General features: G+C 50.9%; 1 protein-coding gene across 10 annotated transcripts in view; it reads right to left on the bottom strand.

Moving 5' to 3' along the window:
• PITPNM2 (phosphatidylinositol transfer protein membrane associated 2) overlaps positions 1-11747 on the bottom strand; it is a 168853-nt gene extending 157106 nt beyond the window's left edge. For 5 of the 10 annotated variants that reach the window (XR_010343794.1, XM_021669936.2, XM_021669939.2 and 2 more), the window contains exon 1: positions 11405-11469. The gene's annotated coding sequence lies outside the window, so the exon portion shown is untranslated. Of the gene's footprint in view, positions 1-6729; positions 6799-10442; positions 10539-11404 lie in introns of those variants that run through there. The other 5 variants (XM_021669935.2, XM_021669938.2, XM_064379631.1 and 2 more) reach the window with 3 other exon arrangements.
• Between the last annotated feature and the right edge of the window lie 371 nt (positions 11748-12118).

The raw sequence follows: 12118 nt of genomic DNA, 5'->3' as shown, positions 1-12118 counted from the left end.
GAGAGTAGGAATAAACTGGCAATCCACCACTTGGAGAACAGGGAGGCCCAGCCCTGAGACTGCACTGTTTGTTTTTTTGGGGAATCCCTGGCCATTCCAGGGCCAAGTAGTCCACCTCTACTCTTCCGGGTATGACTTATTATTGCCCCTTCCCCACAGACTACCTCCCCCAAGTTTTCTTTCATCGAGAGATTTAATTAAATCCCTCTTTCAAATTTAGAACCAAGTTAGGGAACCTGAGGAAACCTAAAAAAAGGATAACTTAAACAGTGTCCCCACGCAGCCCACCGGCTGGCTGGGATACCCAGGCCCTGGAAGCTAAATCAAGAGGACAGCAATGCAGGTCTGACTCTAAGGTTTAAGTTCAAGGAATATGTCTCTATCCAGAGCAAGAACCCAGGTTCAGCTGCTCTGAACATGCCCCCTCAGGCCCCCGGGGAACACAGGCCCTGCTAAGGAGACCTGAGTCAGAGGTTCCTACACTGGGCCCACCTGCGTCGCCTCTTAATCCTCTTAGCCTAGTGGCCACAAGCCCTTCTGCTCCTTCAGCCCTGAAGAGCCCAGAGACAGCAAGGAAGACAGGCACCCCCAGAGAACACAGCCACAAGTTCCGGCCTCCTCCTTCCCAACCTGTTGCCCTATTCATGAGGTCAGCTCTGGGCCCCTGCTCCTTCTTTAATGAGTCAGAGAACAAAGAAAAGACCAACAGTGAGCAGGCTCAGGGAAAGATAGAGACTGAGCTGGTCCTGGCTGGAGGTAAGTGAGGCCCCTCCTCCAGGACAAGCAGCTAGGAGCTGTGCTCTTTTTTTTTTTTGAGACAGAGTTTCGCTCTTGTTGCCCAGGGTGGAGTGCAGTGGCGCGATCTTGGCTCACGACAACTCCACCTCCTGGATTAAAGTGATTCTCCTGCCTCAGCCTCCTGAGTAGCTGAGATTACAGGCATGTGCCATCACATCTGGCTAATTTTGTATTTTTAGTAGAGACAGGGTTTCTCCATGGTGGTCAGGCTGGTCTCGAACTCCCGACCCCACCTCAGCCTCCCAAAGTGCTGGGATTACAGGCATGAACCACCATGCTTGGCCAGAACTATTCTTTTTTAAAAAATCCCCACCCACTAACAGAAAGGAGGCCATATACAGGGATCTGCTTGACCAGCTGTCACCTAGCCAGTCTGAATGTTGTCCTCCCTTAAAGGGAGAAAAAAGCACTGACTCTCAAGTAAGACTCCTAAACCCCTCAGGACCACATCCCAGAGGCCTAGCTAGACCCCATTCCTGCTCTCTAACCTCCAGCCTATAGGTGTATGGCTGGACTTCACAGGTGGGTCTGAATTTGGCCTCAAAGTCACGTAAGCAGATGTGATCCCAGAGCATGCAATCCTGTCTTGGTGAATCTGCTCTAAGTCCATGCATCCCTTTGGCCTCTTTGAAAAGGAAAAACTACAGAACAAACAGAAAAGGAATTCTTTTTTCCTCTTTGGAAAAAAGAAAAGGGGGAAAAAAACCCACACAAACCCAAATTGAAAGGTACTTTGTACTGCTTAGACTCAACCAGGTCAGGAAATACTGGTGGATTTTTTAAAACAACAGAACAACACAGCACAGGCTGTGTAACAGAACATGACCGAACACGAGCATAAACATGAGGAATCAGGTCTACAGTCCAGGCCAGCAGTTAACTCCCTATACAGTGAGGCCTAAGTCATGACCTCTCTGAGTCTTAGAATCCCCATCTATGAGACACGACAAGTGAAAGCACTGGGGGCCACACCATGACTTCTCTGAGCCTCAGTTTCCTCACCTGCAAAATGGGCACAGCAGCATTTGTGAGAGTCCTGTGAAGCACAACAGGCAGAAGTATCTACTTCTTGTGCACTGTGGCATCTTAGACAAAAGGTGGGTAAGTGGGAAAGGCCCCTCCCCTCTGCACCTCCAGTTACTGCCTCTGCAAGAATGATCCACAGACACTGGATCACCACCATGCCACTGCGCCCAGCACCAGTGACTCAAACACAAATAGCTAAGATCCCCCCAGCCTGAGAAGCAGCTGGGCTAGGCCAGGGATGCCTCTGGATTGGAGGCTTCCCTAGAGAGGGAAGAGCAGCCATCTCCTGGAGCAGGAATCTCAAGCACTGGAAAAGCCAATAATGCAGAGTCAATGAGGCTGGGTATGGTTTGGGAGCCACTGGTCTGAACCCTCCAAGCACCAGTCCTGCAGCTCCCAGGTCACCAAGACAAACCTGAGAGAGCTGCACGTCCCATATTTTATAAGCCGGCCTCCAGTTCACTAGCTGTGTCCTTGAGTCTTAATCCCGCTCTACTGCCAACACCCCACACCCAGCCCTGTGATCTTAGGGTTTCAGGGAAATGGAAAGTCATTCCTCTGTGGAAAGGTCAAACCCTTGGACTCGGTTTTTTCCAGTGCTCCTCTGGCTCTCCTATTTGTTTGATTCTAAATTCCTTTTTCCCCACTGCTGGAAAGTCAGACAGAACATTCCTCAGGAAAGAGAACTTTTAGTGGGGGGTGGAGGGGATGAATAATTAAGGTAAAATGAAAAACGGATGAAATCAGGTACTATAAAATCTTGGTACCCAAGGAGTGCACGACAAATTGCACCAGTCAGCAGTCATTACCATGAACTCACAATGCTTCGGTGAGTCACTCAAGGCTGGGAACTGAAATCACACTAACACTCTCTATCGCAGTACAGGACAGGAGCTCAGCTGCATACTAATGGCAAGAATCCGCTAAAGTCATCCCTTGCTACTCTCAGCAGTAAATGCACAAGCTACTTCACACTCAAGTATAAATTAGTGAGCTCTTCTCCTTGCTGGGTTAATACAAATCGTGCTCTGGTCCAATTAAGTAAGCCACTTGAAAACTTTGCTTCAGCATATTGTAAAATGTCCCACATAGGGGAAGAATGAAGGCTCGGGTGATGCGTGCCCAGTTGATGGCAAAGTAAGTGAGAGTGCTTTCAGAACTCTTGAGGCTTTTGTTATTAATGGTATTTTAGTATTGGGTTTTAAACACATCAAACAAATTTCCTTTAAACTAGTAGTTCCTGATTGCCATGGGGAAGGCTGCAGGCCTCCCACCTCCCAGATGGTTCAACCACAATAAACGTTTGGCCTGTCAGATGTGCAACACTGACGAACTAATTGAAATATGCTGCAACAAGCAAACCGAAAATAAACGTGAAATAATTGTTTCCTTACATGATAACCCACTGAAGTGCCTCCATGTCTGGCCATCCCTGCTGATTGAATGTTCTCCCCACTTATGTGAGCCTCACTTATGTGTGGTTTTCAAATGATTTAGAAGCTTTTTTTCCAGTGTCATTACCCACATGGGAAAAATTCTAATTGCAAAAAATGTTGAGTTTTTCTCCCTCGTATGAAAAAAAAAAAAGCAAATGAAAAGTCAACTCTCACAAAGTGCCAAAGAAAGCAATTAAATGGGTCCTTCAGTAGGAGAGAATGTCCACCTGTTCTCCAGAGCACCGTCTCTAAGCCAGCGTTAATCATGCATCCACACCTGTGGGGAAGCCCTGCCTCTCGGACAACCTTATGCCGCTGATGGAAGCTGGGAACGGCCACCCGTTTCTACCCGACACATCCATCCCTATCCCCCTCCTTGCCTCCCTCCAAGGGGCTACCTAGAGAGACAGCAGAGGGTGGAGCATCCATGACAAGCCCTCCCGCCCGCTCATCACCTCATGTAGGACACTGGTGTCCAGTGAGCCCTCCCTAGGGGGCCAGGAGGCCGCAGGGCCTTACTCTAATCCCAAGAGGACAACAGAAGCAAAATGCACAGCCCTGCTCCACAGCACAGCCTGTGAGTCAGACCTGGAAGGGAAGTCCCCCAGTTGCCAAAAGAGAAAATTCAGGCCCTCCCCAGGAACCATCTCTCAAAGGGGAAATAAACAATTTTGCAGAGGAGAAACAGTAATAACATGTACCAACTTTTAAGAGGGCATACAGCAGGCAAAACACTTGGGAAAGGTTCCTCTGAGATAGCCCAGGCATAAAGCCACATTTTGAGGCATGGGGGCCCAGGAACCCCCCACCCTTGGCCTGAAACACCTCCATAAGAGGATTATTTCTTTGGGTGAAGGATTGGTCTCAGCTCCTCTTAAGAAAGGGCAAGTCTGTTGTAGGGCTGCCACCAGGGTCCCCTGCATAACAGTACAGGGTCCCTCCTACCTGTAGACTTGAGCAGAGAGAGATGGGCACCATTCCGCTGGCAGCAGCCCTTCTAGAAGAAGCTACTACAGGGCTGAGGGAGGACAGCTTGCCTTTCTCTAGCACCTAAGACAAGCAAACACAAGAATCTGCCCACAGCCTCATCCCGCAATCCAGCCTTCATCCACCAAGTACCGTCAGCATCATGAGGTGCCCTGAGCTAGGCTGGATACACCATGGGGGCTAACATGATGCCAAAGGAGGCAGATCCTCACTATCCACAGATTCCATATTTGTGAATTACCCTACTGATTAAAATTTATCTGTAACCCCAAAATCAATGCTCATGGTGCTTTCAAAGTCATTTTCAAATTTGTGCAGATTGGCAAAAAATTTAAAGTGCCTGATGGCACATTCCCTAAAGTTGAACAAGGGAACATTCTCTGTCTTCCCATGTCAGCTGTCCTAATGGAAACAAGTGTCCTTTTTGTGGTCTGTCTAGTGCCACATTTTTGGCACTTGTGTGCTTTGTGTTGGCGATTTTGTCATTTGGAACAGCCCCCAAACATAGTACTGAGGTGCAGTCTAGAGTTCTTGGGTGCAAGATGGTCATGACGTGCAGAGAAAATCTGTGTATTAGAGAATCTTCATTCAGGCATGAGTCACGGTGTTGATGGCCAGGAGTTTAATGTTAATGAATCAATAATACATATTAAATAGGGTGTCTTTTGGATTTTTTTTATTTGTTTGTTTCGAGATGGAGTCTCACTCTGTTGCCCAAGCTGGAATGCAGTGGCACGATCTCAGCCTGCAACCTCTACCTCCAGGGTTCAAGCGATTCTCCTGCCTTAGCCTCCCAAGTAGCTGGGACTACAGGTGCCCACCACCACACCCAGATAATTTTTGTATTTTTAGTAAAGACAGGGTTTCACCATGTTGGCCAGGTTGGTCTCGAACTCCTAACTTCAGGTAATCCACCCGCCTCAGCCTCCCAAAGTGCTGAGATTACAGGCACGAGTCATCGTGCCCGGCCTCTTTTAACAGGAGCATATATAACATAAGATTACACATGGATCGGTTAAAGAAAATGTTGTTCCCACAGGCTCAAAGGAGCCTAACCCTGTGTTTTCCCTAGGAACAGTGGTTCAGTGTTCCCTAACTCAGTGTTTGATGCAGGACTTTACAGAACATAACTATGTTAGCCAGCGTGGTGCACATGTCTGTAGGAGGATCACTGAACCCAGGAGTTGGAGGCTACAGTGAGCAATGATTGCACCACTGCACTCCAGCCTGGGCAACAGAGAGAGACTCTGTCTCAAAAATTAAAAAAAAAAAACCTAACTATGGCTAACAATACGAATCGACTGACTATGCATACATGACACAGGACATACTTTACTCAGACAAGAGCTATTCCACCCCACAGGCATATGCTCCTAAGGCTACAGGTTGGCATGTCCAAACCCAACAGGGAGTTTGAGCTATCAGCTTCTGCTCCAAGACTGGAATCAGCCTCAAGGTCTCCTGGGTCCTGCTGCTGCTTCAGTAACACTCTGACTTTTCCCTGGACCCATGACTCCCACTGACATCCCTGATAATGACCTCTGATTTTTCTGACTGACCGGGTCTTAATAAGACCCTTTTCCACAATAGAAATAAGGGACTGCAGGAGCAAGGGCACTCAATGAAAAGCTTTGTGAAGGATGGGAACTTCAGCAAGGAGAGAGTGTGAAACTGATTTTTCCATGCTCTTTTCCCAAAGTTGTCTTGCGTTTTTGATTTGTCTGTTACCAGAATTCTGCCTGTTGGTTAATTTCCTTTGTGTCCTCTGGCAAGGGCAGTTGTTAATATAAGTAATTTGCCCAGGCGCAAAGGCTCACACCTGTAATCTCAACACTTAGGCCCAGGCAAAAGGATTGCTTGAACCTGGGAGTTCGAGACCAGTCTGGGCAACATAGCAAGACTTCATCTCTACTAAAAATACCGTTCTAACATAAAGATACAGGCACGTGTATGTTCATTGCAGCACTATTCACAATAGCAAAGACATGAAATCAACCTAAATACCCCATCAATGGTAGATTGGAAAAGAAAATGTGGTATATATACATCATAGACTACTATGCAGTCATAAAAAGAATGAGATCATGTCCTTTGTAGGAACATGGACAGAACTGGAGGCCATTATTCTTTTTTATCTTTTTGGTTTTTTTTTGTTTTTTTTTTTTTTGAGACGGATTCTTGGTCTGTTGCCAGGCTGGAGTGCAGTGGCGCGATCTTGGCTCATTGCAACCTCCGCCTCCTAGGTTCAAGTGATTCCCCCGCCTCACCTCCCGAGGAGGCCATTATTCTTAGCAAACTAATGAAGGAACAGAAAACCAAATACGGGCCGGGCGCGGTGGCTCACGCCTGTAATCCCAGCACTTTGGGAGGCCAAGACAGGTGGATCACGAGGTCAAGAGATCGAGACTATCCTGGTCAACGTGGTGAAACCCCGTCTCTACTAAAAATACAAAAAAAATTAGCTGGGCATGGTGGTGCGTACCTGTAATCCCAGCTACTCAGGAGGCTGAGGCAGGAGAATTGCCTGAACCCAGGAGGCGGAGGATGCGGTGAGCCAAGATCGCGCCATTGCACTCCAACCTGGGTAACAAAAGCGAAACTCCGTCTCAAAAAAAAAAAAAAAAAAAGAAAACCAAATACCACAAGTTCTCACTTATAAGTGGAAACTGAAGGTGAGAACACACAGACACACTGGGACCTATTGGAGGGTGCAGGATGGGTGGAGGGAGAGGAGCAGGAAAAATAACTAATGGGTACTAGGTTTAGCACCTGGGTAATGAAATGATCTGTCATGCCCTCATGACACAAATCTACGGATACAACAAACCTGCACTTGTAACCCTGAACTTAAAAGTTAACAGCTGGGCGGGGTGGCTCATGCCTGTAACACCAGCACTTTGGGAGGCCGAGGTGAGCAGATCACCTGAGGTCAGGAGTCAAGACCAGCCTGGCCAACTTGGTGAAACCCCATCTCTACTAAAAATATAAAAATTAGCCAGGCGTGGTGGCTGGCGCCTGTAATCCCAGCTACTCAGGAGGCTGAGGCGGAAGAATTGCTTGAATCTGGGAAGCGGAGGTTGCAGTGAGCCAAGATCTCGCCACTGCACTCCAGCCTGGGCAACAAGAGCAAAACTCCGTCTAAAAATCATCATCATCATAAAAATAAATAAAATAAAAGTTTGAAAAGGACCCTTGTAGAAGGCTGTCGCTTTAAAGAAAGAGCACTAAACTGGTAATCAGGGACCTGGGTTCCAGGCTGGCAGAGAGGTCTTGTGCAAGTCACTTCTATTCTGCCAGCCTCTGCCTCTCATCCTCAACAGGGTACAGGCTCTCCCAGCTCCAGTGTTCTGGGACCCTCCATCAAGGATACAGAGGATTTGAAAAAGGCATCACCAGACTCCCCAATTTAATATCTGACCCAAATCTCTCCCTTCCCACCAGAAAACCTGTTCTGCAGGGCCATTTTGATAACCACAGATTTTACACTCTAAGTCCTACACACCTTTATAGTTGCTGTGGACTATCAAAACTACCCATTCGTTAAGACCTCCTTCAAGTCCCACCTCTTCCAGGAAGTCCACCCTGACTGCCTTACCCAGAAAGGGCATCTTCCCCTCTGAACTCTATCTTCAACAACTCTTATCACACATACCCTTTGTTACCTGTGGACTCATCTCCCTAACCACACCAGTTAGTTTCTTATGTACAAGGTTACCTTTTTGTTTTTATTTATTTTTTCTTTTAGAGACAGGGTCTCACTCTGCTGCCCAGGCTGGAGTGCAGTGGCACAATCATAACTCACTGCAGCCTCAAACTACTGGGCTCAAGGGATCCTCCTGTCTCAGCTATAGGCGCACACCGCCATGCCCAGCTGGCAATGTTACTTACTGTATTCAATTCACTTATCCATACAGTTTTCCAAAAACCTTTTGTAATGACTTTATAAAAAACACAGAGAGATTTACACATAAACACACACAGATAAAAAGAGATAGTTCAGGAACGTAGAAATAAATATGCTGATGTTAAGGGTAAGTGAATATAAGTGCTAGATGGAATATCACATTGTGTGCTGAGCAGCCTGGAAGCCAAGGAGAAGAGGAGAAACATAATCAATTGGAATGACAGTGTGGTATAGAAAGAGCCACACAATATGTGGCAAAGAAGCAGAACTGATTATAAATCCAGGGAAACTTGGGCTGGTTAGTTGACCTTTCTGCATGTCTCAACTTCTTTCTCTGGGCAAAAAGGAGAAGAATACAACCTACCCGGCAGGGTTTGTCAGGGAGGCCCAAGCACACACTGCATGGTGCAAAATATACAAACAATACATGTTTTCCTTCCCCACTTTGCTTTTCATTATAAAAAGAGAAAGCAACCTAGTTTCCCGGGGGAAGGCAAAGTTTGCCTGGCCCTAAATTCTAAAAGAAATTTTTAATATGGGTCACTGTAAGAAGCCTGTTAACAATGGGAAAAATGCCTCAGATTATGGTTTTAGAGTAAACCAGATAAGGATTTGCCATGGCTCTACTTAAAAACATTCCAGGGTACCCAGTAAAAGCTTAACAAACATCAACCAAATGACCTACAGGGAAGCAGTGCAAAGACCACTTAGCTGCCTCTGTGTCTGGAGGACGGAAGTCCTGTTAAGCGGCTTTCAGGGTGGCTATCTGCAAAGGGATTGATCTCATGTCAGCAAAGCTGAGAAGTGGCGTACAAGCACCCAATGGCTCGCTGTGGATTGACCTTCTAGTCATATGCAGCAGCTCCTCCTGCCTATGGCCAAAGACACTGGACCAATACCACTACCCTTATATTAAAGAGCACACACCCCAGCATCTTTTCCAAAAACAGCAAGGAAGTGATCTCGAAGTACCAGACATTTCCTCTGCTAATCTCTACAGATAACTGCACATCCTCCATGACTGGCTCTTCTTGAAGACCAAGTCGGAAAGACTTTAATTGGATAGACTGGTTTGCAAAGCATCTATCTCCCTGTTGTTAAAACAGGCCTCTAGACACGGAGGAAGGCCAACAGGTCCCCATAACAGAGACTGTATAGGCAATCGACTTTGGACAAGAAGGGCTCTCAGTGGTAGTGGTCATCTAGGCCAACCCCTCTCCCTGTTTTCCTGAGTGCCTTATATGCAGCGAAGCATTAGGGATGCAGAAAAACATGATACAGCACCAACCGCCCAGGAGCTCACAGTCTAGTGGGGGGCACATGTAAACAGATAAGGGCCATTCTGTGTGATAGGCAAGTCAGACTAGGGTGGTACAAAAATCAGAAAGGAGACCAGTTCCACCTGCGAAGGCCAAGCCTGGGTCTCAACCAGTGAAGAGTTGAAGGCACCTGGGGAGAGGGAGGGCATGGGAGCACCACGCTTTGAAAGCCTCTAAGTAGGCTGAGAATATGAATAAAATAGTAGGAGAGGAGGCAGAAAAGGTAGACAGGACCCAGATCCCAAGGGGCCTTAGATACACAGAGGAATTCTCTTTCAGCTTCCATAAGGTGCAACCACAACCAAGAGAAACCAAGTGACTTAGTTAAGCTCCCGTAGCAAATCATGGGAAAAGCCAACCCTGGAACACCAGTCTCTTGACTCCAGAAGTCCACTTCTCTCCCCTACTGCCTCCCACGGGTGAGCAGCTGGGGAAGGCCAGGAGAGAGAACGGCCCATTCAACACTCACCACCCAGAGAACCTAGAGTCTGTGTCTGGCCATCTTCACAGCAGAGGATGTACTGTTTTGTTCACTTGGCAAGCCACTCCTTACAAGAAAAACAGCACTTCCTAACTCATTGTGTTTCTCTCTGCAGTGGGAGAGGGCTGGAAGTCCATTCCAATCACAGAATACAGTCTCTTCATGGACAGAAACTAATTTAACAGCAACAGTCTAGGAATCAGATAAGCTAGGGTCCTGGAGACAAGCCTTGGAGGGGGCTTCTGCTCCACGGAGACACTGATTGTATGCAGGCTACTGACCAGGGCAGGGGACCAGAGATGAATCAACTCCAGCCCCGGAGTTCACCGTCCGGCAGGGGAGATAAGGCAGATGGAAAAGTAACTATAAAATAAGGCAGACGGTGATAAGAGTCACGCAGGAGATACAGATAACAGGTAGTGGGAATTCAGAGCCGAGAGGAGTCTGGGGGATGTGTGTTAGGGGAGATTCAGACGAAGGGGAACACTTACTGCCTCCCCTCCAGAAGTAGGGGGGTCTATCCTAGCAGCTCTGGTGACTCCCAGATGGGGGCCGGGGAGAGAGCTGGTCGTGGACAAAGACAGATGTTCCAGTGAGGTCTCCTTTGAAGAATCCAGACTCTGGGAGGGGGAGGCAGGTGTGCCGGGGTGTTTGGAGAGGTGCCCAGCCCACACTTCAGAGGGAGGGAGGGAAGTGCAGGATGTCTCTGCAGGAGGAAGTCGATGGAAAGGGGAAAAGGCTGGAGGACTTGCCTTGAAATGACATTTGCCCTGCACGGGCTGTGTTTACCTGGAACGGCCGTTTGGGATTTCTTGGGGGGAGTCAGTGCACACTGGGGCGGGGGACACTGAACTTTCCTTCTCCCCAAGCCCCCATCAGCCCTGCCACAGATAAGAAAGGACGCGGGGTGGGAGGAAGACAGAACCGGCACCCCATTACAACCGGAAAGGGCACTGAGGATGGAGACGGGCCACACCCCGACCTTGGGCCCCCGACACGCTGCGGCCACAGCCCGGGCCTGGGGACGTCCGGCTGGAGGCGGGAAGCAGAGAAGGCGGGCCCGGGGCTCACCTCCGCTTCCTCCCGACAGCCCCCTCCTCGCCCGGGCACCGGCACTGCCCATGCCTGCCCCCGACCGCTGTGACACTTGTCCCTGGCGGGGGTCCCCCACGCGGCCGCGACCGACGGAAATTCTGAAATCAGCGTTTCGGGGACGAATCCGGGGCGGGCGACTCACTGAGACCAGGCTCGGACGGTCTCCCTAGCGGGGTTCCCGCGCGCCACACCCTCCTCCCTGCCCGGGTCTCCGCTCTTCCCTCCCGCCTCGGCGGCTCGGCGGGCCGGGGCCTCTCCGCGAGCCGCTGCCCCAGGTCCCCAGGTCCCCAGGTTCCCGGCCCGTGCCCGGCACTGCGGGGCTCGCCCGCGGGCCTGGGGAGCGGCTGCCCGGACTCACCCTGCTCGGCTCGGCCGCGGGCTCCGTCCTCTTCGGCCCACGCTGGGCCGCCGCCACCTTACGCCGCTTCACGGGGAGCGCCCGCCCCGCGGCCCCGGCCCGGCCGGCTGCGCCCCGCGCGCCCCCGCCGCCTGCTGGCCCCGGGCGAGCGGCAGGGCCCTGGCGGGCATTGCTCCCGGGCGTCGCGAGCGGGCGGCGGCGGCGGCGCACGTGCTGACAGGCGGCTCTCCCTGCGGCGGCCGCGGGCTGAGGAGGAAGCGCAGAGCGGGCGGGCTGCCGGGGCCGGCTGGACAGCTCTACGCCGCGGCGCCACCGTACCCCGCGCGCCCCAGCTGCCGCTGCTGCCCGCGCGCGCCGGGCCGGGCTCGCATTCCCTCAGTGGCGGCGGCGCCTCCTCAGGCCGCGCGGGGGAACGGCGGCGGCGGCGGCGGCGGCGGCGGCGGGCGCGCGTCCCTGCGGAGTGCCGGCCCGGCCCCGCCGCCTCCGCCGGAAGAAACCACTCCGACTCGGGCAGCCCGCCTAGCTCCTCAGTCCCGCCGCGGCGCCCCCGCTCCTCCCCGGCTCGCCCGTGTCCTCAGGCCCGGGACTGGACTCGGGGGCGGCGGCGCGGGTCCCCACCCCGGGCTCTTCGCCCACCGTCAGCAGCAGCCGAGCGCAGTCGGAGGCGGGAACCGGCCGACTTGAGGTCACTGTGACTCTTAAAACAGCCTCATT

The sequence above is a fragment of the Aotus nancymaae genome, unplaced genomic scaffold (genome assembly GCF_030222135.1).
Source record: "Aotus nancymaae isolate 86718 unplaced genomic scaffold, 86718_ANA_hifiasm-v0.15.2.pri h1tg000021l, whole genome shotgun sequence".
Taxonomy (NCBI): Eukaryota; Metazoa; Chordata; class Mammalia; order Primates; family Aotidae; genus Aotus; species Aotus nancymaae.
This window is presented reverse-complemented; position numbering and strand designations above follow the sequence as displayed.